This window comes from Oryctolagus cuniculus, chromosome 15, assembly GCF_964237555.1.
Source record: "Oryctolagus cuniculus chromosome 15, mOryCun1.1, whole genome shotgun sequence".
NCBI lineage: Eukaryota > Metazoa > Chordata > Mammalia > Lagomorpha > Leporidae > Oryctolagus > Oryctolagus cuniculus.
Window position 1 is genome coordinate 65561351 of NC_091446.1, and position 12166 is coordinate 65573516.

The window sequence follows — 12166 nt, forward strand, 5'->3', positions numbered from 1 at the left end:
GATTAGTCTCATGGTAATAGAGATATGTTTAACTAAAATTCAAACAAATCCTTATAAATCTTTCTGAAAATCTCACAAATGAGATGATTTCTTCAAGGGTTAAGAATTTATTAGGTTTTAAAAAGTATACACACCTGGTACATCCAGATTTTTTTTTAGAATTCTTTTCAACAAAAGTCCAACCAGCAAATGTCTAGTATCCTGAACATTTAAGACAAAGATGCATTTCTACAGGACTAGGAACGTGCATCCCATCTCCTAACAATGTCTCTAATTACCTCAGCTTGGACTGATCAATATTTGATCTTTTTCCCACCATGCAAACATGTTACTTTGACTTTGTCTCTTTCTCTTCCTTTTCAATAATTTGCAGCCATATGAGAATGGTTCTTTTTGTTTGTTCTTTCTGGCTTGCGGCCAGGGGTCTCTTATTAGTATAATGCAGTTCATTGATGTGAATTTGTTGATCTCCTGGGTAGTTTTTCACAAATTTAAGGCAATTAAAAGCTTTTATATGGCATTTCACTCGGAGTTATTAGTGGTCTTTCAGTGATTTTGCTTTTAAAAATTACTTCATCGTTTTATGATTATTTCCTTTCCCTCCTTTTTATCTCCTCTCCCCAACTTATAAAAATGCTATTGAAAAGGATTGAAACAACCTTTCCATTGATCAATTTCATAAAAAGTAACAACTCGTAAACTTGTAATCCAGTAACTCTTAATAATATTTTAATTAACACAGTTTTTATGGACTAATTAAATTTTTGTTTTTGAGTTTTATGAGTCGCTTTGTTTTGAGTTTATGGACATTCATGATTGAAACCATAGTTAATATGGAGAATATTGACAAGAATTAAATCTAAAAAATATTTAATTATTTTTAAAAAAAAAAACACATACTTTAAGCTTGTGGGGGGGGCAGAACTCTTTAAATTGGAGCTTTATTAATAATTTAAAATTTTCTTATAGCTAATATCATGTCCATAATATTTTTGGTTCCTTTTTTGGTGGATTGACCTTTCTCTAGCACATCAGAAGTAAGAATGCCAAATAAAGGTCACCTAAGTCTTTGAGAAAACTATAGCAGTGATCAAATAAAATATTTTTTCACTTGATTTATGAGTGTTAGAAGTCATTGATATCATTTCTTTGTTCCCCAATTTAAAAATTATTTCGGGAGTTGTAATTTAGCAAAGTGGTTAAAATGCCACTTGAGGCACCAACATCCCATATTGGAGTTACTGGGTTTGAGTACCAGCACCACTTTGAATTCCATCTTCCTGTTAATGTACATCCCGGGAGACAGCAGGTGATGACTTAAGTAGTTGGGTCCTTATCATCCAAGTGGAAGACCCAAACTGAGTTCTGGGATTCTGGGTTCAACCTGGCCCACCCCAAGTGTTTCTGGCATTTGATGAAACATCCAGAAGATAGACAGGTGCTCTTGGAAGTTGTGTCCCTGGTGTTTGTCACTGTTTTCTTAGAGGTTTTGTGAGTAATAGCCAGTCATGTAGAAACACGATAGGGTAAGAGGATGAGGATGTGTGTAAACTGGGAAAACGTAGAAGGCCTGTTGGATTCCTCTCTGTTACTTCATCTGCAGAGTTAAGGATGTTCCTTTACAGGGAGAGCAGCTCTCACATGAGGTCTTACAGCCTCCATAAGAGGGGGGTCAAAAAATAGGTCACAGGTTTTATGTCCAGCATCTTATGTCCAGGAAAAGACTCCTGGAAGATCAAAAAGACCTTTGTACTTTCCCAAATTCCTTCACCTTCAAAGAATCGATATGTGAAGGTGCCATATTTGAGGATGTTATATCCTGAGCCCATCAATAGAGATGATGATAATAATACCTACCTCCTTCAAATAAACTGTGATATATTCATATGTAGATTGTATAGAACAGTGCATGGCTACAAGAAATACTCACTAAAAGTTTGCTTTAAAGGTATTTTTAGGGATGGGCATTTGGCCTGACATTTGAGATGCCTGTGTCCCATGTCATGATGCCCTGCTTAGATGCACACTTCTGGCTCCCAACTCCAGCTTCATGCTAATTCAAACTCTAGGTGGCAGCAGTGATGGCTCATTCATAGAGTTCTGGCCACTCATCGTGGAGATCTAGATTGAGTTCCTGGCTCCTGGCATCAGCCTTGGCCCAGCCTCTTCCATTGCAGGCATTTGTGGAGTGAACCAGCAGATTCATATTCTCTCTCTCTCTCTCTCTCTCTCTCTGTGTGTGTGTGTGTATGTGTGTGTGTATGTATCTGCCTCTCAATTAATTAGAAAGAACAAAGGGGATAAAGAAGAAAAAAGTTGAGGCCAGAACTGTGGCATAGTGGGTACAGATGCTGTCTGCAGTGCCAGTATCCCATGTAGGCTCCAGTTTGAGTCCTGGCTACTCTACATCTGATCCAGCTCCCTGCTAATGTGCCTGGGAAAGCAGCAGAGGACGGCCCAAGTCCTTGAGCCCCTGCACCCATGTGGGAGACTTGGAAGAACTCCAGGCTTCTGGCTTCGGATTGGCACAGTTCCAGCTGTTACTACCATTTGGGGAGTGAATCAGCAGATGGAAGACCTCTCTCTCTCTCTCTCTGCCTCTGCCACTGCCTCACTGTAACTCTGCCTTTCAAATAAATAAATAAATAAAAATCTTTAAAAAAAAAGTTAAAATGAAATTAAATTATGTACCAATCTCTATGTTACATTATGTAGATTTGTAGGAAATGTTTGTTCTGAAGTGTATTTCCCCTCAATAAGTTTGTATATTTAAAGTTAAGGGAATTCCAAAAGACAGTTCGGACTCCAAATGAAATGAAAATCTGTACCTAATAATAATAGTAACATATTTGACAAATAGCTTATTTTGATATAAGAATGAAGAAAATTCTATTTTTAAAAATTTATTGTTGGCTGGCACCACGGCTCAATAGGCTAACTGTCCGCCTGCGGCGCCGGCCACTAGGTTCTAGTCCCGATTGGGGCGCCGGATTCTGTCCCGGTTGCTCCTCTTCCAGTCCAGCTCTCTGCTGTGGCCCAAGAAGGCAGTGGAGGATGGCCCAAGTGCTTGGGCCCTGCACCTGCATGGGAGACCAGGAAAGGCACCTGGCTCCTGGCTTCAGATCAGCGCGCTGCAGCACACCGGCCGCAGCAGCCATTGGAGGGCGAACCAACAGTAAAGGAAGACCTTTCTCTCTGTCTCTGTCTCTGTCTCTCACACTGTCCACTCTGCCTGTCAAAAAAAAAATATTTTTTTAATTTATTGTTTATTTGAAAGGCAGAATTCCAGAGAGAGAGGGAGAGTCAGGGAGATCTTCCATCCACTGCTTTACTCCCCATATGGCTGCAATAGCCAGGGCTGGGCTGGGCTAGACCAAAACCAGGAGTTTCATCTGGGTCTCTCACATGGACACAGAGTGGGCCATCTTCCCCTGCTTTCCCAGGTACATTAGCAGAGAGCTGGATCAGAAGTAGAGCAGCTGGGACTCAAAACTAGCATCCATGTTGGATGTTGGTATCTCAGGCTGCAGCTTAACCCACTGCACCACAGTGTCAGCCCCATGAAGAAAAAATTCATTGTATTTCTTCTTTCTTTTTTTTTTTTTTTTTTAAGATTTGTTTATTTTACTTAAAAATCACGGTTACACAGAGAGAGAAGGAGAGGTCTTCTATCCACTCGGTCACTCCCCAACTGGCTGCAGCTGCCGGAGCTGCGCCGATCTGGAGCCAGGAGCTTCTTCCAGGTCTCCTTCATAGGTGCCGGGGCCCAAGGCTTGGGCCATCTTCTGCTGCTTTCCCAGGCCACAAGCAGGCACTGCAGGTGGTGGCTTTACCCGCTGAGCCACAGCACCGGCCCCCATTGTATTTCTTTAGAATAGACCCGTGTTCGAGGCAATGTTCTAATTTAGAAGAGGTGATTAGTTAGCCCTGGTATTTTAGTTGAGTTTAATTTAGTATTGCTTGTCTTTTTATGAATAGCTTAGAAAGCTGACATTCTCACTGATATAAGAAGTAATGTGATTTGTTAATTTCACTGATAGGATCTGAAGCACTGGGTTTGATTTCCTTACTCCTAAATTGCTTTCATTTATGTTACATAGAAAATACTTGCCTCATCTGAATTAAACGAGTATTTCTGAAAAAAATTTTTGTTGTCGTAAGACACTGAGATAGCCATTCTTTGCCTCTTCCTTTAGATACATCTTTGAAGGTGAATTTAAAGATATTTTTGGCTTCTAAACAGATCTTTTCTACCTGCCTTTGTTTCAGCTTGAATTTCTTAGTGGTCTTCACACAATGCTTTCTGAGTTTGACAACACTGACCACCCTTCAGGTTTTAGTCTTCTCTGCTTGGCCAGCTCTCTTACCTTCCCACATCCCTTTACTTTGGTAACTCTGTGGTTCCATCAGATTTTGCTTCAGTTATCACTTCCTGACTTGGTCAATTCCACTCATGTTCCATTCACAGATTCAACAACCAATATTTGCTGAGTTTGTACTATACACCTGATGCCGGTTACACCACAGGAACAAAAAGTCCCTGCAGCATTCATGTCTGTTCTGTCATATCAGTAAGGAAGACATAGAGTTCCCACCAGTCTTGCAGGAACCTTTCATCTTGGGTAACAAGAGGATGGTGTAGGATGTAATAAACAAACACATAGCATGTCAGGTAGCAGTTCAGTACTTCCATAGAAGGGTAAACCAGGGAAATCTGTTAGAGGATGACTGGCAGAGATTGGTGGCAATACTCTTTTTGAAAGGGCGCTCATAGAAGATCTCTTTCAAGAAGGGTCTGTTGACAGAGACAGAAATTAAGGGTGACAGCAAGTCATTTTTGTATCTTTGATACCAGTTTCCAGAAAGAGGAAATACAGAGTGCAACATGCTTGAGTTTTCTGAGATAAAAAATAAAATATGTTGCTTGATGAGAGGAGTGGGTATGTGCAAAGGAGAGAATGTTTGTGGCCCTCTAGCCATTGGTTAGCATATAATGTGATAACTAAGTCCTTGTTGAATGACTGATTAAATAGAAACATTGCCAAGATCGTTGGATTATTTTCCTGGTTTAAAAAAAAAAAAAGCACAGGGCAGGTGTTTAGCACAGCATTCAGACACACTTGGGGAAAGATCTAAAGATACCACCTAGGATACCTGCAGCCCACGTGTGGGGGGTTGGGTCCTGATTTCACTTCTGATTCCAGCTTCCTTCCAGTGTGTACCCTACTAATGCACAGATTATGGTCCAACTATTTGGGATTCTGCCACCCACTTGGGAGACCCAGATTTGTTCCAGGTGTCTGGCGTCAGTCTGGTCCAACTCTGGCTATTACAGGTGTTTAGGGAGTGAACCAATGGATGAAAGATCTCTCTTTCTGCCTTTCAAATAAAAGAAATTAAAAGACTTGACCTAAGCCTCTGCCTTTCAGACCATCTTAAAGATATCAGAGGTATTTCATGTCATCATGAATATAAAATTAGAGGTTAAGTAATAGATAACCAAGAAATTTTAACTTAAGATTATCCGTTGGAGCCCTCATGTTTACCACCACCACCTAGTTTCAAGTTACTTCTCTTTTCTGTCATTCAGGTATGGGTACTCTGAGGTTACCTTAAAAAAAAAAAAAAAAAGTGATATGTTGTAATTCCATTTGGCTTCAGAAATTCTTTTATTGCCCTCTAGTTCTACAAAAGTAAGGCTAATCCAGTTTGCTATAAACCATTCTTTATTCCATATCTATACTACCAATTTCCCACATGTCTCATCTTCCCCAAACAAAAATAAATTGCTTTCTTTTCCATACCAATTCTTTATGCAATACTTATCTGCTTAAATTTTAGAATTAGCCCACATGCCCACCAGCAGTTTTTTCTTGACTGGAAAGTTCTTTTGCTCTGCTAAGGCTTAATATGGGAATAAAAAACGAGAAACGGTTAACCAAAACTTGATTAAAATATTTATTTGGGTGCCAGTGTTGAAGCATAGCAGATTAAGCCTCTGCTTGCAGTGCTGACATACCATATGGTAGTGCCAGTTCAAATCCCAGCTATTCCACTTCTGATCCAGTTCCCTGCTACTGTGTCCTGGAAGGAAACGGAGAGTGGTCCAATTCCCCTGATACCCATTTGGGCATCCCAGATGGAGTTCTAGGTTCCTGGCTTCAGCCTGGCCCAGCTCTGGCTGTTGCTACCATTTGAGGAGTGAGTCTGGGAATGGAAGATGGGTAGATTATCTCTCTCCTCACTTCCATCCTTCCCTCTCTCTCACTCTTACAAATAAATAAATAAATCTTAAAAACATTTATTTAAACATAATCATGTATCTTGACATATGATAAAAAGCAATGTTTTCTAAGTTATATTCTATAAAATGCTTGATTTTCAAATCAATTGGAAAATGTAAGATAGGCAAAATTTGCAGTTTTCTTTACTATGGGATAAAACTTTTTTATCCAGAACATCTTTTTATATTTCAAGGCATACTAGAATTCAGCTAGACACTGTTTGGGAATTACTAAAACAATAACAACAAAAAATTTCTACCTGAAATTCAAATATTTTCAATGCTAAATTAGGCATTTCCCCTCCTTAATTGCCATACAACTTTTATTGATTCTTTCTTTTCTTCCAGTGATTTTTAAAAAGAGGAAAAGTATCCAAATATGTTTCAGCCCCACCCACCCTGTGAGCACGTCTTTGTTTTTAGCTCCCCTCTAAGTCTATTTTTCCCCATAATTGTACTTAAGAAATAGAAGCCACTCTATTTTCAAAGTTCAGATTAGAAAGAGACTTGGGTTTAGAGGCTTGTTTCTGTCTCTGGCTATCTAACTGTTCCTCCACCCCAAGGGGAAAATACTGTGAAAGAACACCTGCTATGAGCACTCTTTGAGCATTATTCTCCCAAGCTTATCCCATATAAAGCAGTTTTTGATAGAAAAACAAAACACTCCTTGTTGTGATACCTCTGTGTACCAAAAGGACCTCTTGACATATACTGTGTGATATTAATTCACACTTACACAGACATACAAATTATTTTGATTGTGTGGGAAGGGGAATGGAGCATATTTTGGTGGCTTTACTTACTTAAAGTCTATTGTTCTGTGACTATGAAATATCAGATATTTTTATATTCAATTTGTGGGTTTGATACTCTTTTTTTCTTACATGTAAACTAGGAGTTGTACAGTAATGTTTAAAAGGAATCGCATGAATGTAAAAAGATTATAGTTTTACAGATATTAATAAATGTCATTAGATTTTTTAGTAATTTGAATGGTGGGAAAATCCTTATTGAAGTATATTTATTTTTCCTACAATTTCAGCTATGATTTTATATTCAGTGTAAGTGGTTTTATCTGAGTGCCAGATTATCGTATTAACCTTTGCCTCCCATCATGTACAATTTAGACACTAAATTGTGCTGTAGACAACTGTAGTATAAGCAAAATTGTCGCTAACCAACATGAAATCTGTAAGGTTTTGTTTTTTGTTTCTTTATCTCTGTGAGTTTTCCCTTTAGGATGATAGGATATGATGTGGATGTCCTAGTAAAGTGTTTCTTTTATTCCATGAATTACAAATAGCTTAAGAAAATATTTAAAATAAAACTATAATTATTAGTCCAGATAGTCTCTATTTTAGTGAGAATGTCAGAAATTATGTCATCACAATGGACTGTTAGCCAGGAAGTTCTGTCTAGCAGATGAATGAATTAGGAGTACTGAGTTTCTAATAAAAGAAGCTATTGTAATACTGAAATACTACTGATGGGGGTTGCCAATTTTCTGTCTTTAAATTTACAGAACATCTTCTGTGATTAAAGTAAGGAATACTTAGAGTAAATCCTTAGCATAAACCAACTATAAACTTGAGAAACCAGAAATGGAAGATGATAACTTCCTTTTAACAATGCCATTTGAATTCCCAGCTTCTCTTAGTTCTGCTGCTAGACACTTACTCCTTTGTCTCAAAAACTGTTAGCAAAAAATGATAAATATACTTCTTGCTTTACTCAGCTAACATCTGTACATTGTTTCTATTTTCAGACTTCCCATCTTCCTAGTCTGCATGACTATGATGACCCTATTTTGTTAGAATCCTCAAAGACTGGTTATTTTGACAAGAAAAAGATCTATTTGTAATATATTTGCATTTCAGTGTTTTCGTTCTGACTTAAAATGTGGGCTATCCTTTAGCTATCTTGTCCTTGCATTTAACTAAATTTTTTTTAGTTTCTTTTACAATAGGATGAACTCTTGTCAAGATATATTCCATTTATAGCTGACATAGAGCTTTACACATAGTAGGCATTCATTATAATTGATGATTTGGAATTCGTACATCTTGTGGGCTAAATATAACTTTCCTGCTGTTTCGTATATTTCCTTACCTAAACAGGTACTGGATTTTATACAGTTAACAGTAAATTCAGTATATCTTTCATAAAAACATGGAAAACTTAGACAAATATTTTTGTAATATTGTTATTCAAGTCTTAGCTTCTTAACTAACAATAAAATAACTTATCTGTATAGGGTTTTATTGTACAATAAGAACAGCATTTTCATGTGCTTCATCATAGCCAGTTAACTAAAAATAAATGAGTATTTAAAATGGAAAATGAAATTATCCTGTTGCCTGAAATATCTTAACTCAGGTTTTATTACAAGTTGCATATGGTATCTGTTAGAACTTTGAATCTCTGTTGGTTGTTGAATTATTATGTGGATTAACTGTTGCATTTGAACGTTTTTGACTTTAAAAGCTTGTGTCTGTTTTAAATCTTACACAAATTCCTTACAGGTTTTGAGGATAGTCTAATCCCTTTCTTGTATCTCTTTTTTTTTGTTTTGTTTTTATACCACAGCACCAAGTCCTAATTTAGTACATTGATTTGATAGCTTTATGTTATTATTAATGGATCTTTTAAAATTATATAAAGTCTAAATCTGGACTAGGGAACCTTTTTTCTACCAAGGTCCATTTATAACATCATTCACAGGCCATACGGAATTATCAGTTTAACAATTAGCTTGTAGATTTACCGAATTTCAAGTCTCGCCTGCAGTTGCTTTAGTGGGGCCAGACCAAATCATTTCACGGGCCTTTATTTGGATCATGGGCTATACATTGTCCACCCCTGCATTGTTACCCTATTTTAGAGAGCATGGGAAAAATGAATAATTGGGGAAAATTAGAGCATATACAGCATATTAAGAAAAAAGATTTTGGGGCTGGCACTGTGGTGCAGTAGGCTAATCCTCCTCCTGCAGCGCTGGCATCCCATATGGGCGCTGGTTCTAGTCCCAGCTGCTCCTTTTCCAATCTAGCTCTCTCCTGTGGCCTGGGAAAGCAGTAGAAGATGGCCCAAGTGCTTGAGCCCCTGCACCCACATGGGAAACCAGGAAAAAGCTTCTGGCTTCAGATAGGCCCCGCTCTGGCCGTTGCAGCCATTTGGGGAGTGAACCAACAGAAGGAAGACCTTTCTCTCTGTCTCTCCCCTCTCAGGTTTTTGTGTTGTTTTTTTGTTTTTGTTTTTGTTTTTTTTCTGACAAGCAGAGTTAGAGAGAGAGACAGAGAGAAAGGTCTTCCTTTTTCTGTTGGTTCACCCCCCAAATGGCCACTATGGTCAGTGCGCTGTGCCAATCTGAAGCCAGGAGCCAGGTGCATCCTCCTGGTCTCCCATGTGGGTGCAGGGCCCAAGCACTTGGGCCATCCTCCACTGCCCTCCTGGGCCACAGCAGATAGCTGGACTGAAAGAGGAGCAACCGGGACAGAATCCAGCACCCCAACCGAGACTAGAACCGGAGTGCCGGTGCCGCAGGTGGAGGATTAGCCAAGTGAGCTGTGGTGCCAGCCTCCCTCTCACTGTCTAACTCTACCTCTCAAACAAATAAATAAAAAATCTTTAAAAAAAAGAAAAAAGATTTTTAACTTGATAATCCCAGGAAAGCTAAAACTTCTTTGTAAGAGAATAGTACCTTCTCAGAGCTTCTCTTAAATTCTGTATATCATTTTCAGGAAAAAAAGATTTTTTTCTTAAATATAGACCACATTTGCTTCCAGAAACTATTATTAAAGTTACTTCAAGTAATTCAATAAGTTACATATGTTTCGTATCTGATCTTTGAAAGATTTATTTATTTACTTGAAAGTCAGAATTAGAGGAAGAGGTTTCATGCAAGTGAGAGATCATCCATCTGCTGGTTCATTCCCCAAATGGCCTTAGTGGCCAGAGCTGGGCCAGGCCAAACCCAGAGCCAGAATCTTCATCTGGGTCTCCCATTTGGGTTGCAGGGACCCAATGACTTGGGCAGTCTGCCTTCCCAGGTACATTAGCAGATAGCTGGGTTGGAAGTGGAGCAGCCAGCTCTGAAAACAGCTCCCATATCTGAATTTTTAAATCCAAATATTTTGACTGACAGGTAGAGTCTTCTAGTTTAGTCACAGTGGAATTATCAGCTTCAAAATGAAAGAATAGGATAATACATTGACATTCACAAATTTAGCATTCATAGTTCAACTGATGTTTGCTGTGATCTGACATAGGGAATGAGTTAACTGTCTAGCATCCTGTGTAGCATACTTTGGTTATTATGTACAGCATATTAAATATACAAGTACCCTTCTGAAATAAGTTTATTTATCATAAAAACCTCAAGTCCTTTACATGAAGAGAGAAAACGATAATGAGGATAGAGTATTAAGTTTAGAGATGCAAAAAAGGAAAGATGACTCTCACATAATATTAAGTATAAAAATGTAAGTTTTAGTATCTCCATAATTGATGGATTGAAGAATTTTGAAAATCTCACAGCAGCCTTATGTAATTCTGAAACCATGATCGTTCATCAATAAATGTGGAAAACAAAAAGTCTTCAGCCATTTTGATCTATTAAGTGAATATGTTCTCTTTGTATAGTTTTTAAAGAAGTATTATTTACCAAATTTCCCAGCCTTTTGTACAATTTTAGTTTTGTCACCATATTTCATTTTTCCCGTTAGCTGTCAGAAAGCTAAAAGCAAAGCTGTGTTGTATAGATTATAGCATGCATTTTTATGTTTATTCTGCTTTCTTCTTTACCACCAAGTACTTGTCATGATATCTTGTCTTTTTTACATCCTTATAAACCACCTCAATCCTTGTCTGCAACCAGGCAATGGATACATAAAATTATTTATAAGATTCAGGGAAATGTTCTTTAAAAAATTAGATTGTTATTTGAAACCATAGAGCCCAAGTATATTGTAAGAGACATATCATAAACAAAACTTTTTTAAGATTTATTTATTTTTAAGACAGAGTTACAGGGAGGGAGAGGCAGAGGAAGAGAGAGGCGTTGTGGGGGGAAGATGGGGAGAGGGAGAAAGAGATATCTTCCATCCATTAGTTCACTCCACAAATGGCCACAATGGCCAGGGCTGAGCCAGGTTGAAGCCAGGAGTTTCATCCTGTTCTTCCAGTTTGGTTGCAGGGGCCCAAGCACTGGGGCCATTTTGTGCTGCTTCCCCAAGCTCATTAGCAGAGAGCTGGTTCAGAAATGGAGCAGCCAGGACTCGAACTGGCACCCATTTGGAATGACAGCATCCCAAGGGGCAGCTTTACCCATGGTGGCTTTACCTACTTTGCCACTTCCCCAGCCACATACAAAAGTTCTTAATAGGAGGTTTACTGAATTAGAAATTACTATTGCTTTAATAATTAATCTGAATTGATATATTCTTCTATATATTCAAAAATTCCTTTACATAGGTGTTATTTATGCGTTCCCCAAATTATATGTGTAAAGTATTGTACAAAGGAAAAAGAGACCACTAAAAAACATTTTTTAAAAAATTTTATTTTTTGGAGCCGGTGCTACCTACTACACCACAGTGCCAGTCCCCGCTAAGAACATACTTAACACAATGAGAGAACTTGAAAAGGTTTGCGGAAAGCAGAATTAAAAGATATGTTTATTTGGTACTAAAAAATGTTAAAATCTACATATAGGAGAGGGTCTTCAAAAAGTTTGTGGGAAATATGATGAAGAAATTTGATATAGGGGCTGGCACTATGGTGCAGTGGCTGAAGCCACCATCTGCAGTGCCAGCATCCCATATGGACGCCATTTTGAGTTCTGGCTGCTCCACTTCCACTCCAGCTCCCTGCTAATGCACCTGA

General features: G+C 38.3%; 1 protein-coding gene across 2 annotated transcripts in view; it reads left to right on the forward strand.

Annotated features, from left to right (window-relative positions):
• The window catches only part of ADK (adenosine kinase), a 604142-nt gene that overhangs the window by 353628 nt on the left and 238348 nt on the right, over window positions 1-12166 (forward strand). The window lies entirely within an intron of this gene.